The sequence below is a fragment of the Prionailurus viverrinus genome, chromosome B2 (genome assembly GCF_022837055.1).
Source record: "Prionailurus viverrinus isolate Anna chromosome B2, UM_Priviv_1.0, whole genome shotgun sequence".
Taxonomy (NCBI): domain Eukaryota; kingdom Metazoa; phylum Chordata; class Mammalia; order Carnivora; family Felidae; genus Prionailurus; species Prionailurus viverrinus.
Genome location: NC_062565.1, coordinates 85,964,653 through 85,987,443, shown reverse-complemented (window position 1 = coordinate 85,987,443; position 22,791 = coordinate 85,964,653). Strand labels below are relative to the sequence as shown.

At 36.3% G+C, this 22,791-nt stretch overlaps 1 pseudogene; it reads left to right on the top strand.

Annotated features, from left to right (window-relative positions):
* The first annotated feature begins 308 nt into the window (after positions 1–308).
* LOC125166474 (glyceraldehyde-3-phosphate dehydrogenase-like) overlaps positions 309–22,791 on the top strand; it is a 32,296-nt pseudogene continuing 9,813 nt past the window's right edge.

Here is a 22,791-nt window from a genome sequence, read left to right as displayed (position 1 = left end):
CTGTCCATCACTTGCTGCCTATTTCCCGTTTCTATTATGGATGAAATCACCTTATGTCTTGGTGGAAGGCAAAACTTGCTACCCACACTCAAGGCTGAAAACACTGAATGCTCACTTTTCTCAGTGCCTCTTTGAAACCAGAGCACAATAACAACAACAACCAGGCTTGGCTACTCAGATGCAGCTGCTCTGAACTTTGATGGAAAGAAGCAAGGTGGTGGTAGGTGATGGCTAAGCCACTGGCAACACTGAATCTCTAGGATCAACAGTTTCTGATTTTCCAGTGGATCTTTAAGTGTTCAGAAGTGATGACTGTGGAACCAGATGTGCTCAGCATCCAAGCTGCAGCAGCTGTGGCATCACGTCCTCACCAGACCCCCTTGGCTACTGTTCTGCCTTGTTGGTCCAAACCAATTTTGAGTCCAACATCTTTAATTGTCCAGCATTCCAGGTGATTCTGTGAACTATCCAAAATCCTATTTTGTGTATATCAGCCAAAGACAATTTTGACACTTGCCACTAAGAAGATAAACTGGAGCACTGTATTCTGTCTGGCTGTGTAAATTTCTACTATCAGCTCATGTGGCTGACTTCTCCCTCCAGTGATTTTCATATTCAGGCTACATTTCTTCTAGAACATCTTGTTGGGGCAGGGTACTAAGCCCAAGAATGACAGAAATAAAAGATAGAAGAAATAAAATTGATACAGTAATAGTTATTAGCTAAGTAATTTTTTTGTTGGGGCACCTGGGTGGCTCAGTCAGTTGAGCATCCAGCTCATTGGCTCAGGTCATGATCTAATGGTTCATGGGTTTGAGCCCCATGTCAGGCTCTGTGTTAACAGCTCAGAGCCTGGAGCCTGCTTCAGATTCTGTGTCTCCCTCTCTCTCTGCCCCTCCCCTGCTCATGCACTGTCTCTACTTCTCAAAAATAAGTAAATATTAAAAATAATTTAAATAATTTCTTATTAGGAAATATTTAAAAATTTTTGTTGTACTTATGGGCATAATGGGTATATTATATTATTAGTGGAGATTATTTTACAAGTATATACCTATGTCAAAACTTATACAATGATACATTTAAAGATGTACCATTTATTTTATGCCAATTATACCTCAATAAAGGTGTTAGCACTTTTTATACCTGGCAAATGCTTATTAGTGAAACTTGTAATTAATGTTTGTAAATATTTATGTTATATAAATTATGGAAAGAAAATTGTTGCAGAAGAGTTTGAAAAGCATACCAGATAATTGAAAAATGTTAAGTGATTATTTTGACAACATCTTTAATTGCCCAAACATATCACCTGGAGAGTTTAAGACTCTTTTCAATAAAGCATTTTTTTTTTATGAGAAAGGGAAAAAGCAAATCTTGCCAGAAGGGACCCTGCCTGGCACTCACAGGTGGGTGGAGGCTTGTTCTCGTTTAACGTTAACAATTTCACAAAGAGAGCCACCTTTTTACCATGATAAATCAAGGCAAACACATAATCAATGTGTAAGTATATATGAACACAAAGAAAATTTAAACACCAGAGAAGCCATGAAAATGACCGTAGATCTCCCTGTCCTGGCTAATATTAGTAACTTCTGCCCCTTTACCAATCACAGCAGGAAGCTCATTCTGTTCTTCTCAACTTCTAATTTTTTTTAATGGTTTATTTATTTTTTTATATGAAATTTATTGACAAATTGGTTTCCATACAACACCCAGTGCTCATCCCAAAAGGTGCCCTCCTCAATACCCATCACCCACCCTCTCCTCCCTCCCACCCCCCATCAACCCTCAGTTTGTTCTCAGTTTTTAACAGTCTCTTATGCTTTGGCTCTCTCCCATTCTAACCTCTTTTTTTTTTTTTCTTTCCTTCCCCTCCCCCATGGGTTCCTGTTAAATTTCTCAGGATCCACATAAGAGTGAAACCATATGGTATCTGTCTTTCTCTGTATGGCTTATTTCACTTAGCATCACACTCTCCAGTTCCATCCACGTTGCTACAAAAGGCCATATTTCATTTTTTCTCATTGCTACGTAGAATTCCATTGTGTATATAAACCACAATTTCTTTATCCATTCATCAGTTGATGGACATTTAGGCTCTTTCCATAATTTGGCTATTGTTGAGAGTGCTGCTATGAACATTGGGGTACAAGTGGCCCTATGCATCAGTACTCCTGTATCCCTTGGATAAATTCCTAGCAGTGCTATTGCTGGGTCATAGGGTAGGTCTATTTTCAATTTTCTGAGGAACCTCCACACTGCTTTCCAGAGCCGCTGCACCAATTTGCATTCCCACCAATAGTGCAAGAGGGTTCCCGTTTCTCCACATCCTCTCCAGCATCTATAGTCTCCGGATTTGTTCATTTTGGCCACTCTGACTGGCGTGAGGTGATACCTGAGTGTGGTTTTGATTTGTATTTCCCTGATAAGGAGCGACGCTGAACATCTTTTCATGTGCCTGTTGGCCATCTGGATGTCTTCTTTAGAGAAGTGTCTATTCATGTTTTCTGCCCATTTCTTCACTGGGTTATTTGTTTTTCGGGTGTGGAGTTTGGTGAGCTCTTTATAGATTTTGGATACTAGCCCTTTGTCCGATATGTCATTTGCGAATATCTTTTCCCATTCTGTTGGTTGCCTTTTAGTTTTGTTGGTTGTTTCCTTTGCTGTGCAGAAGCTTTTTATCTTCACAAGGTCCCAGTAATTCACTTTTGCTTTTAATTCCCTTGCCTTTGGGGATGTGTCGAGTAAGAGATTGCTACGGCTGAGGTCAGAGAGGTCTTTTCCTGCTTTCTCCTCTAAGGTTTTGATGGTTTCCTGTCTCACATTTAGGTCCTTTATCCATTTTGAGTTTATTTTTGTGAATGGTGTGAGAAAGTGGTCTAGTTTCAACCTTCTGCATGTTGCTGTCCAGTTCTCCCAGCACCATTAGTTAAAGAGGCTGTCTTTTTTCCATTGGATGTTCTTTCCTGCTTTGTCAAAGATGAGTTGGCCATATGTTTGTGGGTCTAGTTCTGGAGTTTCTATTCTATTCCATTGGTCTATGTGTCTGTTTTTGTGCCAATACCATGCTGTCTTGATGATGACAGCTTTGTAGTAGAGGCTAAAGTCTGGGATTGTGATGCCTCCTGCTTTGGTCTTCTTCTTCAAAATTCCTTTGGCTATTCGGGGCCTTTTGTGGTTCCATATGAATTTTAGGATGGCTTGTTCTAGTTTCGAGAAGAATGCTGGTGCAATTTTGATTGGGATTGCATTGAATGTGTAGATAGCTTTGGGTAGTATTGACATTTTGACAATATTTATTTTTCCAATCCATGAGCAGGGAATGTCTTTCCATTTCTTTAAATCTTCTTCAATTACCTTCATAAGCTTTCTATAGTTTTCAGCATACAGACCCTTTACATCTTTGGTTAGATTTATTCCTAGGTATTTTATGCTTCTTGGTGCAATTGTGAATGGGATCAGTTTCTTTATTTGTCTTTCTGTTGTTTCATTGTTAGTGTATAAGAATGCAACTGATTTCTGTACATTGATTTTGTATCTGGAAAACCTCCAAAAGCATGGAGGTTAAAGAACACCCTACTAACGAATGAGTGGGTCAACCAGGCAATTAGAGAAGAAATTAAAAAATATATGGAAACAAATGAAAATACAACAATCCAAACGCTTTGGGATGCAGTGAAGGCAGTCCTGGGAGGAAAATACATTGCAATCCAGGCCTATCTCAAGAAACAAGAAAAATCCCAAATACAAAATCTAACAGCACACCTAAAGGAAATAGAAGCAGAACAGCAAAGGCAGCCTAAACCCAGCAGAAGAAGAGAAATAATAAAGATCAGAGCAGAAATAAACAATATAGAATCTAAAAAAACTGTAGAGCAGATCAACGAAACCAAGAGTTGGTTTTTTGAAAAAATAAACAAAATTGACAAACCTCCAGCCAGGCTTCTCAAAAAGAAAAGGGAGATGACCCAAATAGATAAAACCATGAATGAAAATGGAATTATTACAACTAATCCCTCAGAGATACAAACAATTATCAGGGAATATTATGAAAAATTATATGCCAACAAATTGGACAACCTGGAAGAAATGGACAAATTCCTGAACACCCACACACTTCCAAAACTCAATCAGGAGGAAATAGAAAGCTTGAATAGACCCATAACCAGCGAAGAAATTGAATCGGTTATCAAAAATCTCCCAACAAATAAGAGTCCAGGACCAGATGGCTTCCCAGGGGAGTTCTACCAGACGTTTAAAGCAGAGATAATACCTATCCTTCTCAAGCTATTCCAACAAATAGAAAGGGAAGGAAAACTTCCAGACTCATTCTATGAAGGCAGTATTACTTTGATTCCTAAACCAGACAGAGACCCAGTAAAAAAAGAGAACTACAGGCCAATATCCCTGATGAATATGGATGCAAAAATTCTCAATAAGATACTAGCAAATCGAATTCAACAGCATATAAAAAGAATTATTCACCATGATCAAGTGGGATTCATTCCTGGGATGCAGGGCTGGTTCAACATTCGCAAATCAATCAACGTGATACATCACATTAACAAAAAAAAAGAGAAGAACCATATGATCCTGTCAATGGATGCAGAAAAGGCCTTCGACAAAATCCAGCACCCTTTCTTAATAAAAACCCTTGAGAAAGTCGGGATAGAAGGAACATACTTAAAGATCATAAAAGCCATTTATGAAAAGCCCACAGCTAACATCATCCTCAACGGGGAAAAACTGAGAGCTTTTTCCCTGAGATCAGGAACACGACAGGGATGCCCACTCTCACCGCTGTTGTTTAACATAGTGCTGGAAGTTCTAGCATCAGCAATCAGACAACAAAAGGAAATCAAAGGCATCCAAATTGGCAAAGATGAAGTCAAGCTTTCGCTTTTTGCAGATGACATGATATTATACATGGAAAATCCGATAGACTCCACCAAAAGTCTGCTAGAACTGATACAGGAATTCAGCAAAGTTGCAGGATAATGGTTTATTTTTGAGAGAGAGAGGGAGAGACAGAATATGAGCAGGGGAGGGGCAGAGAGGGGGAGACACAGAATCTGAAGCTGGCTCCAGGCTCTGGGCTGTCAGCCCAGAGCCCAAAGCGAGGCCCAAACTCACAACCCATGAGATCATGACCTGAGCTGAAGTCAGATGCTTAACCAACTGAGCCACCCAGGTGCCCCTGTTCTTTGTAACTTGTAGAACAGAATTCTTACCCCTGCTTTCTGAAAGCATCCATTCCAGATCAAAGCCCACTAGCGACAAGAATTCTCCCCAAAATCATCTTACACAAGTCCCAATCCTATAACAAGTCCTCCTAACACCCTCTTATTGAGACATCCCACAGCTTCCATAGTGTGCTTTCTCTGTCATGGCAATAAGTCAATCAGTACAAATGCATTCAATTACAGGTATTTTCTCATGGTCTTTGGTTGAAGGGCATTGGTAATTGAAATGCATATTCTGTTTGGCTTTCAGGTGTACACTGAAGAAAAAGCATATCTGTACTTATCATTAACAATTTTCAGGGTTATTTGTCCTATCAAGATATTACATGCATTGAGTACTATACTTCATAAAATTTTCTCAGAATTAGAAAACTTAACATTACACAATAGGTAATTATTTTTATAATCGGTTCATCAGAAATCAGGACTTAAAAACCTTATATTTTGCCAAGGGCTTTTTATAAGAGATACATTTTTCCCTGCTGCCCTATTGTTCCAGTATTAATTTCAGAACCATAAAAGCAAATTATGCTTGTCAGGAGGCAGCTGCTATTCTGTTGCCTGAATGTCATGTTGTTATTTAGATTTAACTTTAAATGTAATTTTCAAGTTGCAAAGGGAACCCAGACCGTTTTCTTTTCCATACCCCTAAAAATTGCTATTGAAACTTTTGGTCTGAAGAGAATTTATTTATACAAAAGATAAGCTCATATTTCTACTATAAACAATCTAAAGAAAATAATTTGGCTGGCCCAACAAAACTGAATTTGATAAAGATCAATTGATATTACTATAATTTCAAGATCTTTCTAGGTTGGAATGTAAAAATATAGAAACTCTTTTCTTTGATAATCTTTAAAAATAAATATCTATATAGAAATAGGTATAGATTTCTCACTGAAGTTAAATTGTAAGCTGAAGAAATATGCTTTTGTCTTTCATCAATCATTCTGCCAGCAGCTATCAGCTTTGTATCAATCCTAATAAATTTTACAGAACCACAGAGTAGAAGGCCTCCAATAGAAAGCAAGAAGGTGGGTGTGTTGCTGGGCATGCCTCAAATAGAGTGACTTATGATGCTCAAGAGAATAAAGGGCAAACATTTCTTATTCAGTTTTGTTAGTCAAAGCTGGATCTTGGAAACTTATAATAGGAGGTCTTCAAGATACACAAAGAATTTGCAAATGAATTCAGGTATAGGATTGAAAATTTATTAGTTTTTTTTTTAAAAAGAAATTGTTTTTTAAGGGGTGCCTGGGTGGCTCAGTCGGTTAAGCGTCCGACTTCAGCTCAGGTCATGATCTCTCAGCTTATGGGTTCAAGCCCCATGTCGGGCTCTGTGCTGACAGGCTGACAGCTCTGAGCCTGGAGCCTGCTTCAGATTCTGTGTCTCCCTCTCTCTCTGTTCGTTCCCTGCTCGTACTCTGTCTCTCTCTCTCTCTCAAAAATAAATAAACATAATTTTTTAAAGAAAATCTTAAAGAAATTTTTTTTTAAATGTGTATATGACATATTCTCACACATAAAGTTGAAAGAGCATTATAAAGGCAGAAAAAAATTAGAATATAGTCTACATTCACAGAAAATGTAATTTAAGTAATCCCGGTATATTGAAGTGCTTTGATTCTTAGCAAATATAATTTCTCCTTAGTTATTAATCAAAGAGAGAAAGATACAATTTTTTTTTGGACAATGAGAAACATCAAAGATCATTTTTTTTATACAGTACAAATGGCTTGATCATTAAAAGCTTCCATTAGTGACTCCTAAAGTAACTCAGTTGCAGATTCACAATGCTTAATGCACATCAATTAATATTTTATTTTGGGTAACTATTACATAAAGAGTCTAGCCCACAATACATCTGAACAGGAGCTAGCAAAATAGTTTTGCATTGGTTGGTAAAGCTACCTAAAGTACCTTGTCAATGAAGATCAAAGGAAATTTAAATCTTTCTTTTAAATTTAGCACTGTCAATAATAGCTAAACTATGGAAAGAGCCCAAATATCCATCAATTGATGGATGGATGAATGAATAAATAAGTTGTGGGATATATACAATGGAATATTACTCAGTGATCAAAAAGAATGAAATCTCACCATTTGTAACAACATGGATGGAACTAGAGTGTATTATGCTAAGCAAAATAAGTCAGTCAGAGGAAGACAACTATCATATGACTTCACTCCTTGTGAAATTTAAGAAACAAAACAGATGAACATGGGGGGAAGGGAAAGAAAAATAAGATAAAAATGGAGAGGGAGGCAAACCATAAGAGACTTTTAAATATAGAGAACAAACTGAGGGTTGCTGGAGGGGAAGGTGGGTGGGGGTTGGACTAAATGGGTTATGGGTATTAAGGAGGGCACTTGTTGGGATGAGCACTGGGTGGCATATGTAAGATATGAAACAATGGGTTCTACTCCTGAAGCCAATACCACACCGTATATTAACTAACTTGAATTTAAATGAATATATTTTAAAAAACAAACTGTCTTCCTGATCGTATGCACTTTGTGTCAACCTGTTTTTGGTTTCCACTACACTAACTCATCAAGTCTCAGACCTCTTCTCAGTATTTCTCCATGTGAAGTGATACTCTCTTTTTTGTTTGCTCGGTCTTTGTGTGTTCTATCAACTGCTAGGATCCTCCTGGCTTCTACATTTACTGCAGTCTGGGTCTGTGCTTTAGCTGATATCCTACTTGCATATAACTTGTTAGCATTCTTTGACTTCTAGTTATTTGATAGGAGTTGGTTGAAAAGGTATTTACTTCTATGATATATATTCTTATGGAGGATATGTAGATAAATTTAGATTTACATGGCTGCCATTATCATATCAGAACCATGGGGCTTAAAAATAGATTGTGTTAGGATCATCTTGACTTCTTTTGAACCATAACTCAAAGACTGAGTAAATAAAGAAAAGGAATATAGATAAACAAAAATGTAAGCAATTCAATATTCATTCTCCTTTCAACAGATGCTATCCTGAAATAGTGCCTACCACAAAGTAAAGGGTCAACAAATGCATATTGAATGTTAAGCAAATATTAAAGGAAAAAAGGATTCATCTGATTTATATTCTCATGAACATTTTTATATTAAGTGACATTTATCAGCTAAGTGTATAAAAGGCATGTGATATTTAAGGGAAAAATAAATACCGTGTTAGGACTATGAAATTCCCAGAGTTCCCTCCCTCCTTTCCCAAAAAGAGAAAAGAGAGACTCTACAAGGAAACATATACTATAAATGTTATATGTTTCTTAGAAATTATCTTCATGGAAAACAACAGATCTTTTTCTCATTAAATTTTTTTAAATTCCAAAAAGGAAATGTTCTTTTTATTATAAAGTTTCAGTGATAATCAATATAGAAAATTCTTATGATATTTAGTACACTCAAGTTTACTTTATCAATAAACATTTTGCAATCTATATGCAATCTATTTGCAATCAATATTGATATCCATGATAGTTCCACAGTACTTTATGGTTAGCTCTGTGATTCCTTTACTATAAAGGTTAAAAGGAATATATGTTATTTAAGACATGTACTTATTTTTTGATGATATACAAGTAATTTGTTCATTTGTTTAAAAAATCCCTGTAAGTCTTTTAGACATTTCTGTGAAAGCACTGCCAAACTAGGAAGATGAATCAATTTTAATGAGTCAATTTTCACTTGATTTTTAACCAGTCCCTTTTTAGAAAGAGATCTCTAATCATCACCATAAAAACTACTAATAAAAAGAGAGAAATATATTTTGTATTGATGAAATAAATATAAATTCCATGAAGAATAATATTCTAACAATTATAGTTAATTGACATAATCAGTTATCAGCTTATCTACTCTGTTCTTAGTGATAGAAACTAATACTAGCTAACTTGCTTCTGAAGAATATTGACAATAATAAATAACCAATGATCTTGTCTAATTAACCCTTAAATATCATTTATATCATTTGTGAAGTTTGTTAATTCAGAGGTTCATCAAAGACAGACAGACTTGTCTGTGTAATGTTCCAGATCCCTTAAAGTACTATTTCCTAACTCAAAATGCTGTTGATTGTATTCATGTTGCTTCAATAAATCTAAAATAATGATTATGGTCAAACATATTTATTTTAAAGCTACCACAACTTAATTATAGATTTTTTTTCTGTGTTCTCTCTCTTGTACCTTTTTACATGGAGCTATAACTTAACTACTTTCTCAAGTTACTAATCTCATATCAAGAATAAAAAGGAAAAGCCAACAGCAACAACAAGAACTCTCTGTAGCTGGCAACAACCAATGCACTTCATCTCTTTCAAGATATTATGCACCTGAATATAATGTTACGAACAAAATTATGCTATGAATAAAATTATTTTAGTGTACTAGTTTTTTCACCTGTTAAATTTCTGATGCATTTCTGGTTTAATAGCCTTACCATGAATAGAAAAATTGTAACTTTTCACATCTTGACAACTTCTTAAAGTAAATATTTATGCACTATCTTTAGAAAATGACTAATTTATTCATGTGGTTTATTGGGGATGAAGTTCTCATTTATTTACAATATTTATTTTTTTCAGCGAGGGAGTGTTTATTAAATAATTAAAAGATATATGATCAAATTGCCATAATAAGTGACTTTACTCATGTGTATCAAAAATGGCAAATTTCATGTATAAAAATGACAAAAAAGGTCCAAAATAACATAGTAACAAAGCTGGCATAGCATTACACTAATTGTGTCATGAATTTCCATAAAAAAATGTTTTTAAAGGCTCCACCCAAAACTACTAAAACTGATAAATTAATTCAGTAAAGTCACAGAATACAAAACTAATATATAGAATTCTGTTATGCTTTCTATACACTAATAACGAAGTAGCAGAAAGAGAAATTAAGAAAGCATTCCCATTTGCAATTGTACCAAGAACAAAAATCTATGAATAATATTAACCAAGGGAGTGAAATAAATGTACTCTGAAAACTAAAAAACACTGATGACAGAAATTAAAGACAGCACAAATAAATGGAAAGATACTCCATGCTCATGGATTGAAATAACAAATATTGTTAAAATGTCTATACTACCCAAAACAATCTACAGATTTAATGTAATCCCTATCAAAATACCAACAGTATTTTTTTCACAGAACCAAAGCAAACAATCTTAAAATTTCACAGAACTAAAGCAAATAATCCTAAAATGGAACCACAAAAGACCTCTACTAACCAAACTGATCTTGAAAAAGAAGGGCAAAGCTGGAGGTATCACAATCCCAGATTTCAACATACACTACAAAGCTATAGTGATCAAAACAGTATAGTAGTGGCACTAAAATAGATACATAAATCAATGGAATAGAACGGATAGCCCAGAAATAAACCCACAAATATACAGTTAATTAATCTTTGACAAAGGAAATGGAAAAGAATGAAATTGGACCACTTCCTTACAAAAAGCAGAAATAACTTCAAAATGGATTGAAGACCTACATGTGAGACTTGAAAGTATAAAGTTCCTAGAAAAAAAATGTAGGCAGTAATATAGCTTTGACATCAGCCACAGAAAAAATTTTTTCCAGATTTGTCTCTTTTGGCAAGGAAAATAAAAGCAAAATTAAACTTGTGGGACTATATCAAAATAAAAGGCTTTTGTACAGCAAAGGAAGCAATCAACAAAGCAAAAAGACAACCTATTGAATGGGAGAGGATATTCACAAATGATATATCTGATAAGGGGTTAATATCCAAAATATATAAAGATCTTATACAACTCAAAATGTTCCCCCCAAGGGGCGCCTGGGTGGCGCAGTCGGTTAAGCGTCCGACTTCAGCCAGGTCACGATCTCGCGGTCCGGGAGTTCGAGCCCCGCGTCAGGCTCTGGGCTGATGGCTCGGAGCCTGGAGCCTGTTTCCGATTCTGTGTCTCCCTCTCTCTCTGCCCCTCCCCCGTTCATGCTCTGTCTCTCTGTCCCAAAAATAAATAAACGTTGAAAAAAAAAATTTAAAAAAAAAAAATGTTCCCCCCAAAAAACAAATAATCCAACTAAAAAATGGGCAGAGAACATGAATAGACATTTTTCCAAAGATTTAGAGATGGCCAATGTACACAGGAAAAGATGCCCAATATCACTGCTATGGGAGATGCAAATGAAAACCACAATGAGATATCATTTCACACCTTTCAAAATGGCCAAATGTAAAAATACGAAAAATAAGAAGTGCTGGTGAGGATGAGGAGAGAAAGGGACCCTCAATCACTGTTGGTGAGAATACAAGCTGGTGCAGCCAGTGTGGAAAGCAGTATGGAAGTTCCTCAAAAAAATTAAAAATAGAATTACCATATGATCCAATAATTCCACTGCTGGGTATTTAAAAGAAAACACAGACACTAATTTGAAAAGACATATGCATCCCTATGTTTATTGCAGCATTATTTATAATAGCCAAGATGTGAAGTGACCCAAGTGTCTTTTTTGATAGATGAATGGATAAAGAATGTGTGGAATATACATGTAATGCAATACTACTCAGCCATAAAAACAAATGAAATCTTGCCATTTACAACAACATAGATGAATTTAGAGGGCATAATGCTAAGTGTTATAAGTCTGTCAGAAAAAGACAAACACCATTTGATTTTACTCATATGTGGAAATTAAGAAACAAACTAAACAAATAAGAAAAGAAATAACAACAACAACAAAACAGTCTTAACTATAGAGAACAAATCGGTGGTTGCTGGTGGGGGGTGGTGGTAAGTAAAATAGAGGAAGGGGATTAAGAGTACACTTATTGTGATGAGCACTGAGTAATGTATAGAATTGTTGAGTCACTATATTGTATACTCTAAACTAATATAACATTCTATGTTAATTATACTTGAATTAAAAAAAAAAACATAGTGGAGTGCCTGGGTGGCTCGGTCAGGTAAGTGTTCAACTCTTGATTTTGGCTCAGGTCATGATCTCATGGTGTGTGAGTTCGAGCCCTGTGTTGGCCTCTGCACTGAGAGTGTGGAGCCTGCTTGGGATTCTCTCTCTCTCTTCCTCTCTCTCTGCCCCTCCACAACTCATGCATGCACACTATCTCTTTCTCAAAATAAATAAATAAACTTTATCAAAAAAATAGTAACATGGCTAGTATAGCAATATACTAATTGCATTATTAATTATCATGAAAATAAAATGTTAATCCCTTGCTAATCGTCTTTAAAACTACATGAGATATTTCATCAATGAATAAGCAGAAGCAGCTATAGACAGTGTTAAAGTTGGGGACAATAACACCCACCATCAGCAGTCAAGTCTGAGTTACTATTTAGTTCAGTCCCTGAGGTTGGTTGAGACAAAAACCAAGCACATCTGTCTTCTGGTACCTCATCAGAGAATCGCTGTGTCAGACAAAAATGGCAGGATTTTCCAGGAAATCCTTAAATGTCACAAGCGTCCTTAACATTTAAGGTACATGTAAATGTTTCTCCCTCTTTCTTGGTATAATTACAGGAATAGCACATTTTGATCGTATCTTTTATTGTATTAAATATAATTTTTAAATAAGTTAAATTAAATTCTGGGTATCATCTTCAGCCCGATAAATTTCACATTTCAGAACAAGAGGAACTTGCAATGTTTATCAGTTCTGAGAAAAAAATGTATTTTAAAATTGGTCTTTGAAATGTAATGTCACAAGAGAGAACTAACTGTGCATTTAACCCCATCAAACTACATTAAGACAGTTATGAGTGTATATCATTACTGTCAATCATATTGCTGCCAAAGAGAGCTATGAAAGGGCCAAGACCTCTCCTTCCTTTGAAGTAACATCTAATTATAGACAAAGGAGCTGAAGGAAAAAAAAAAGAGTTGGTGTTTGCTCTAAAAATAGAAGTGGATTTCAGTTAGGTTTAAGCCTATGAAAAAAAAGACTAAAATAAAGAACTGAAATCGGTGTGGTGCTATCTAAAATAAGTAGAGAATTTAGGTATGTAGTAGAGAATACAGGTAAGAAGAGTACCAATTTGGTGTGTTTCTGGGATCGCATTTTGACCTGGTGTATTTGCCTCATCACTTATTTTACAACAATTGATTCTCATACTTGGGCCAGAGAAGGAAGTCATCAATGACATTTGGCAAGTAATAAATAGGGAGGTGGAGGGTGGCTGCCACTGGGTTGGGAGGGAACATTATAATACAGTAGAGAATGTAAGTTATAGTAAGGAAGGAAAGTGAGAGGGATAGGCCTAGGTTCAAAAAGTAGATGAGAAAAATAGAAGAACAAAGATATGATGAGCTCTATATATGTAATAGAAAGTTGGAATGAAAGATTAGAGACAAATTCAAGATACTTTTCTCATTAAACTATAATTTGGCCATTTTCTTATGTTAGCAGCCCTACATTATGTATGAAATTGTCCAAAACACATTTCTTGATGATTATCACAACACTACACAGTCAAGAATTGAGAAGTCAGTTTCTTCCAAAAGATTATAACCCCAAATAATTAACTTCATGGTAAAATACAGCTGTTATCAAAGAAAAGATCTCTTCCTGGTGAGTCAGTTTTATTTATTTGTTTATAGTCTAATCCTGGTATTTCTTTTGTTTGTGAGTTGGCATGCTTTGCTGAACAATTGTGGAAGCTGATGCCTAACATATTTATGATTTTCAGATAGATTCTATTCTTGATTTGCTTTGGGATTGTGCAAGGAGGAAGTTTCAAGGTTCAAGAAGACATAACTTTCCTGGGCAGGAAGATTGCAGCTGTGTGTTTGGGCAATAAGTACATAGTGATACTAACCAATGGCACTGTTAAGGACTGAATTGTGTCCCTCAAATTTATGTGTTGAAGCCTTCAATCTCAATGTGACTGCATTTGGAGAAAGGGCCTTAAGGTAAAATTATGTCATCAGGGTGGAACCCTAAACCAATAGGGCTGGTGTTTTTATACGAAGATGAAGAGATCCCAGAATATTCTCTCTTTCTGCACTTGCACAGAAAAGAAGCTTTATGAAGACACAATTAAAACAAACAAACAAACAAACAAACAAACAGCTGTTTAAAAGCCAGGATGAGATGTCTTACCAGAAACCAGCCCTGACAGAACCTTGATCTTGAACTTCTACTCTCCAGAATTGTGAAAAAAATAAATTTCTGTTGTTTAAATCACTTAATCTGTAGTATTTGGTTAGGGCACTCTAAGCCAACTAGCACAGGGCAGAATTTCAAGAGAGATAATGAAAATTAGAAATGACATCAGAGTCGTGGAGGGATTATAGAACTAAGGCCCATTTAATGATAAAACGCCACACTTTGGGCTCATTAGCATCATATTATAATTAGTAAAACATGTTACTAATTATTTGGTACTTTGCAAGATTCTTTATACATAGAAACTGTTTTATTTAATTCATTAATGATTTTATGAGGTGTATGTACTTTACCTCAGCAAAGGCCAAGGCTGAGAAAGAAAAGTAAAGCAACTTGGTCATGTTCCACTGGCAATAAGTCAGTGCCTGATTTTAAATCAAAGTCTCTGGGACTCTATAATCTGAATGTTCTGACCCTAGAACCTTTGCTACTTTGTCAACTAGTCACTATTTACAGCCACTTTAACATGTCAGTAGTTCCCAAAACCTAGAGAAGATTTAGTTGGTTAGGCATCCAACTCTTGACTTCGGCCTAGGTCATGATCTCATGGTTTGTAAGTTTGAGCCCCACATCCAGCTCTGCACTGACAGTGTGGAGCCTGCTTGGGATTCTCTCTCCACTTACTCTATGTTCCTCCCCATGTTTGCAGTTACATTCTGTTCTCTCTCGCTTTCTTTCTCAAAATAAGTAAATAAACATTAAAAAAATAAAAATAAATGAAATTATAATTTCCAGTTATAAATTCCAATCTACTATTGCAGATTTTTAATTCAGGAGTTCTGTGATGTATTCCTAGAAGCAATTATAGAATACTCCCCCAATTATTTTTCAATCCCCTTTGTACAAAGTGATGTCAATAATCTACTTTCTTTTTCACAACTTCTCTTTAGAGCTGGGATATCCAATATGGTAGCTACTGAACAACATGCGGTTATTGAGCATTTAAATGTGGATAGTCTGAATTGAGATATGAAATAAATGTAAAATATACATTAGATTTTAAAGACGTAGCATAAAAAAGGAACGTAAAATAACAAGTTTTTGTTAGCTGCCTTTTGAAATATTTTAGATGTGTCATATTAAATAAAATGTATTATTTAAATTAATTAATTTAAAATAAATTAATTTCATTAACCTCAATTCTTAAAATCAATTTCATACATTTATTTTTATTTTTTTCCAATTGAATAGCACTGCTGTAGATGGTTAAATATCAGTATAAAGTTAAGTGTTTTTTAGAATAACATCTATTAAAGAGGCAAGTACTTTGTGCAAGGATGAGGAATTCACCAATGTTTGTGTTTTGCAATGCTCATTTATGAAATGTCATCGCCTCAGTTGAGAGGCCACATATAGTCAACAGTAAGAACTGGATGGAATTCTCTTATGGTACTCTACTCTATACCTTGGTATTGGTTCTTTCATGATTGGAATCAATATTTCTGATGAAAACAGCTTTAGAAAAAATTTGAAAGACATCATTAGCCCTAAAGTCCTCAGCAAAGTTACTGAAATCAGAATTCTGGGGTGAGGGGGTACTTAGGTGGCTCAGTTAGTTAAGCCTCTGACTCTTGGTTTCGGCTCAGATCATGATCTCATGGTTCCTGTGATTAAGCCTCGCTTAGAGCGCTGCGCTGACAAAGAAGAGCCTGCTTGGGATTCTCTCTCTCTTTCTCTGCTCTTCCCCTGCTTATGTCTCTCTCTCTCTCTCTCTCTCTCTCTCTCTCTCTCAAAATAAATAAAGTTTAAAAAAGTTAAATCAGAATTTTTATTATAACATCAAAATTTTCAAACACTCATTTCAAACACTATTTACATATACATGTTCAAAGCAAAACTAATACAATATTTTTCTGTTTCTGCTACTGCATGATAATTACATTATTTCTGACAGAGGCAAGCTTTCATCTGAAACCACATTCTGCTGAAGGATAGAGTTTCATATAAATCTTCTCAGTCACAGATTTTATATAACACTGTACACTGACTATAAAATGTCTTAGTTTTATAATATAAAAGTCATATTATTATGTTTTTTCTTACTACTATGGTTCAGAAGGTTATAAACTTCATTATCAATAGGACTTGTACCTGGTTGTAAGCTCTAATTTCTAGCTGTAGAACTTCGATCATATTTGTGTTTTAGTTCTTTTGAAAGTGTAACATTAAGATTATTCACTCTGTATGGTTGTCTATGAATTAAATGGGGTATACATCTTGAAAAAGAATTTTGACAAAGATAAATTCTGGTAATATAGTTGTCTTTCTTGTGTTACTTGTTGGCTTGTTCTTCACATTTTGTCAGTTTTTGGTTCCTAGCATATGTCTTACTTTTTTAAATAGTTGGGTGTTTTCATCCAAAGAAAACAAAATCTCTGCTTCAAAGAGCATGTCAGTTAGCAATGGGGTAATAAAACCCTTCACTACTTAGAACTGAAATCGAAACAACTACTTATTTAACTCATGAATCTACAGGCAATGCTTTAGGCTGGTGTACTAGTTCCCTACTGCTGCTATAACAAATTACCACAAATTTAATGGCTTAAAACAACAAAATTTATTATTTTACAGTTTTGGTGGTTAGGAGTCGGAAATGGATGTAACAGGGCTAAATGAAGTTACCAGCAGGGCTCTCTTCCACCTGGAAGCTCCAGAGGAAAATCCATCTCATTCCCTTCTCCAGTTTCTATAGGTCATGCATATTGTTAGGTCCATGGCCCCCTCTTCTATCTTAAAAGCAGCATGTAGTATCATTAAATCTCTCTTTGTCTCTGATCTCCTTTCCTGACCCCCCTGCCTCTCTCTTCTAAGAACCCTCATGATTACATAGGACCCACCCAGATAATCTGGGATAATCTTCCTATTTTAAGATTCACAATTTAATTACATCTGCTATGTCTCTTTTGTCATTTAGGTGTTATTTACCTCTTTACAGGTTCCAGGAACTACAACATGCATATCTTAGGGGATCATTATTCTGCCTACCACAGCTGGGCACAGTTAAACACCCTCATGGTTCTCAGTGGGTTGAAAGTCAGATAGCTCTGCTTCTGGAGTTTATCGCTGGCCTTCTTCCAAGCGTCTCATCCTTAGGGAGTCTATCACAAACCTGCATGCACAAGGCCGGCATTGTCATGCTTACATGACACTAGCAGGGTTAAGTTGTCCATGACATGGATTCAGAGAAGCCACTAACTAGGATCTTTGAGGCAATCAGTCTACCAGAGCAGGTCACCAGTATTTAAGTTTAATAAAAAAATATATAATAATTTTCACAAAACAGATTAATGATCTTGAATTTGTATCTGCTTAACTCCTGCACCATAATGGCATTTTTTTTTAAGTTAAAAGGTACTTAGACTTAGATAGGCATAGCTGCTACGTCTCAAGTTACCCAGGGGGTTATAGGTGGTGGTTACTTAAGAGTTCAAATTTTACCTGGGTCGTAGTGAGGCCACTTCTCAGACTGAGGTCATCCGTCTTCAAACCACAATCTAATGACTCAAATACCTTGCACTTTGTCCTTTGTTAGTATTGGGGCCCTGGACATTTACTTGAAAATAAAAAAATCTTTTTTGAAAGGTGTCAACCATCAGTCATAACCTCGGCTTACTCATTCGCCCACTACGTGCCTTTGGGCAACTCACACAGTTTAAAATCCTAAGCACACAGTATCTACTACCAATCGTCAAATAGAGTATATACAGTGTGAGTGTCCAATGATCCATGTCTCCTAACAGCAGAGCCCACCCAAAAAACTGAGAAGGAATTATAGGTCATATGTTAATATAGATTAACATATACATACTGGTGCAAAAATTATATTGACTTTCAATTCAGCTAACCACAAGATCTTGACAGTGAAACAGGAATGTCATGCCATACACACCACACACACATTTTGTGGTGTGACCTATGAATAAGTTGTGCTTTCAAAGTTAGGTTTTCTTTGATGACTGAGGAACTCTGTGCCAGGTACAAAGATTTTGACTTAACCCCGGCTACTAAAGTTTCATGCCCCTTTCACCTACTAGAGAGGAAAGTACCAAGGGAGCACACAGATTAGTTCAACCACTGATTTGTTTGTGAACTAACCATTTGTTTTTTTTTTTTTTTTTTTTTTTTTTTTTTTCATTTTTTTTTTTTTATTATTTTTTTTTTTATGAAATTTATTGACAAATTGGTTTCCATACAACACCCAGTGCTCATCCCAAAAGGTGCCCTCCTCAATACCCATCACCCACCCTCTCCTCCCTCCCACCCCCATCAACCCTCAGTTTGTTCTCAGTTTTTAAGTCTCTTATGCTTCGGCTCTCTCCCATTCTAACCTCTTTTTTTTTTTTTTTCCTTCCCCTCCCCCATGGGTTCCTGTGAAGTTTCTCAGGATCCACATAAGAGTGAAACCATATGGTATCTGTCTTTCTCTGTATGGCTTATTTCACTTAGCATCACACTCTCCAGTTCCATCCACGTTGCTACGAAAGGCCATATTTCATTTTTTCTCATTGCCACGTAATATTCCATTGTGTATATAAACCACAATTTCTTGATCCATTCATCAGTTGATGGACATTTAGGCTCTTTCCATAATTTGGCTATTGTTGAGAGTGCTGCTATGAACATTGGGGTACACGTGGCCCTATGCATCAGTGCTCCTGTATCCCTTGGATAAATTCCTAGCAGTGCTATTGCTGGGTCATAGGGTAGGTCTATTTTTAATTTTCTGAGGAACCTCCACACTGCTTTCCAGAGCGGCTGCACCAATTTGCATTCCCACCAACAGTGCAAGAGGGTTCCCGTTTCTCCACATCCTCTCCAGCATCTATAGTCTCCGGATTTGTTCATTTTGGCCACTCTGACTGGCGTGAGGTGATACCTGAGTGTGGTTTTGATTTGTATTTCCCTGGTAAGGAGCGACGCTGAACATCTTTTCATGTGCCTGTTGGCCATCCGGATGTCTTCTTTAGAGAAGTGTCTATTCATGTTTTCTGCCCATTTCTTCACTGGGTTATTTGTTTTTCGGGTGTGGAGTTTGGTGAGCTCTTTATAGATTTTGGATACTAGCCCTTTGTCCGATATGTCCTTTGCGAATATCTTTTCCCATTCCGTTGGTTGCCTTTTAGTTTTGTTGGTTGTTTCCTTGGCTGTGCAGAAGCTTTTTATCTTCATAAGGTCCCAGTAATTCACTTTTGCTTTTAATTCCCTTGCCTTTGGGGATGTGTCGAGTAAGAGATTGCTACGGCTGAGGTCAGAGAGGTCTTTTCCTGCTTTCTCCTCTAAGGTTTTGATGGTTTCCTGTCTCACATTTAGGTCCTTTATCCATTTTGAGTTTATTTTTGTGAATGGTGTGAGAAAGTGGTCTAGTTTCAACCTTCTGCATGTTGCTGTCCAGTTCTCCCAGCACCATTTGTGAAAGAGGCTGTCTTTTTTCCATTGGATGTTCTTTCCTGCTTTGTCAAAGATGAGTTGGCCATACGTTTGTGGGTCTAGTTCTGGGGTTTCTATTCTATTCCATTGGTCTATGTGTCTGTTTTGGTGCCAATACCATGCTGTCTTGATGATGACAGCTTTGTAGTAGAGGCTAAAGTCTGGGATTGTGATGCCTCCTGCTTTGGTCTTCTTCTTCAAAATTCCTTTGGCTATTCGGGGCCTTTTGTGGTTCCATATGAATTTTAGGATGGCTTGTTCTAGTTTCGAGAAGAATGCTGGTGCAATTTTGATTGGGATTGCATTGAATGTGTAGATAGCTTTGGGTAGTATTGACATTTTGACAATATTTATTTTTCCAATCCATGAGCAGGGAATGTCTTTCCATTTCTTTAAATCTTCTTCAATTTCCTTCATAAGCTTTCTATAGTTTTCAGCATACAGATCCTTTACATCTTTGGTTAGATTTATTCCTAGGTATTTTATGCTTCTTGGTGCAATTGTGAATGGGATCAGTTTCTTTATTTGTCTTTCTGTTGCTTCATTGTTAGTGTATAAGAATGCAACTGATTTCTGTACATTGATTTTGTATCCTGCAACTTTGCTGAATTCCTGTATCAGTTCTAGCAGACTTTTGGTGGAGTCTATCGGATTTTCCATGTATAATATCATGTCATCTGCAAAAAGCGAAAGCTTGACTTCATCTTTGCCAATTTGGATGCCTTTGATTTCCTTTTGTTGTCTGATTGCTGATGCTAGAACTTCCAGCACTATGTTAAACAGCAGCGGTGAGAGTGGGCATCCTTGTCGTGTTCCTGATCTCAGGGAAAAAGCTCTCAGTTTTTCCCCGTTGAGGATGATGTTAGCTGTGGGCTTTTCATAAATGGCTTTTATGATCTTTAAGTATGTTCCTTCTATCCCGACTTTCTCAAGGGTTTTTATTAAGAAAGGGTGCTGGATTTTGTCGAAGGCCTTTTCTGCATCGATTGACAGGATCATATGGTTCTTCTCTTTTTTTTTGTTAATGTGATGTATCACGTTGATTGATTTGCGAATGTTGAACCAGCCCTGCATCCCAGGAATGAATCCCACTTGGTCATGGTGAATAATTCTTTTTATATGCTGTTGAATTCGATTTGCTAGTACCTTATTGAGAATTTTTGCATCCATATTCATCAGGGATATTGGCCTGTAGTTCTCTTTTTTTACTGGGTCTCTGTCTGGTTTAGGAATCAAAGTAATACTGGCTTCATAGAATGAGTCTGGAAGTTTTCCTTCCCTTTCTATTTCTTGGAATAGCTTGAGAAGGATAGGTATTATCTCTGCTTTAAACGTCTGGTAGAACTCCCCTGGGAAGCCATCTGGTCCTGGACTCTTATTTGTTGGGAGATTTTTGATAACCGATTCAATTTCTTCGCTGGTTATGGGTCTGTTCAAGCTTTCTATTTCCTCCTGATTGAGTTTTGGAAGAGTGTGGTTGTTCAGGAATTTGTCCATTTCTTCCAGGTTGTCCAGTTTGTTGGCATATAATTTTTCATAGTATTCCCTGATAATTGTTTGTATCTCTGAGGGATTGGTTGTAATCATTCCATTTTCATTCATGATTTTATCTATTTGGGTCATCTCCCTTTTCTTTTTGAGAAGCCTGGCTAGAGGTTTGTCAATTTTGTTTATTTTTTCAAAAAACCAACTCTTGGTTTCGTTGATCTGCTCTACAGTTTTTTTAGTTTCTATATTGTTTATTTCTGCCCTGATCTTTATTATTTCTCTTCTTCTGCTGGGCTTAGGCTGCCTTTGCTGTTCTGCTTCTAGTTCCTTTAGGTGTGCTGTTAGATTTTGTATTTGGGATTTTTCTTGTTTCTTGAGATAGGCCTGGATTGCAATGTATTTTCCTCTCAGGACTGCCTTTGCTGCGTCCCAAAGCGTTTGGATTGTTGTATTTTCATTTTCATTTGTTTCCATATATTTTTTAATTTCTTCTCTAATTGCCTGGTTGACCCACTCATTCGTTAGTAGGGTGTTCTTTAACCTCCATGCTTTTGGAGGTTTTCCAGACTTTTTTCTGTGGTTGATTTCAAGCTTCATAGCATTGTGGTCTGAAAGTAAGCATGGTATAATTCCAATTCTTGTAAACTTATGAAGGGCTGTTTTGTGACCCAGTATATGATCTATCTTGGAGAATGTTCCATGTGCACTCGAGAAGAAAGTATATTCTGTTGCTTTGGGATGCAGAGTTCTAAATATATCTGTCAAGTCCATCTGATCCAATGTCTCATTCAGGGCCCTTGTTTCTTTATTGACCGTGTGTCTAGATGATCTATCCATTTCTGTAAGTGGTGTATTAAAGTCCCCTGCAATTACCACATTCTTATCAATAAGGTTGCTTATGTTTATGAGTAATTGTTTTATATATTTGGGGGCTCCGGTATTCGGTGCATAGACATTTATAATTGTTAGCTCTTCCTGATGGATAGACCCTGTAACTATTATATAATGTCCTTCTTCATCTCTTGTTACAGCCTTTAATTTAAAGTCTAGTTTGTCTGATATAAGTATGGCTACTCCAGCTTTCTTTTGGCTTCCAGTCGCATGATAAATAGTTCTCCATCCCCTCACTCTCAATCTAAAGGTGTCCTCAGGTCTAAAATGGGTCTCTTGTAGACAGCAAATAGATGGGTCTTGTTTTTTTATCCATTCTGATACCCTATGTCTTTTGGTTGGCGCATTTAATCCATTTACATTCAGTGTTATTATAGAAAGATACGGGTTTAGAGTCATTGTGATGTCTGTATGTTTTATGCTTGTAGTGATGTCTCTGGGACTTTGTCTCACAGGGTCCCCCTTAGGATCTCTTGTAGGGCTGGTTTAGTGGTGACAAATTCCTTCAGTTTTTGTTTGTTTGGGAAGACCTTTATCTCTCCTTCTATTCTAAATGACAGACTTGCTGGATAAAGGATTCT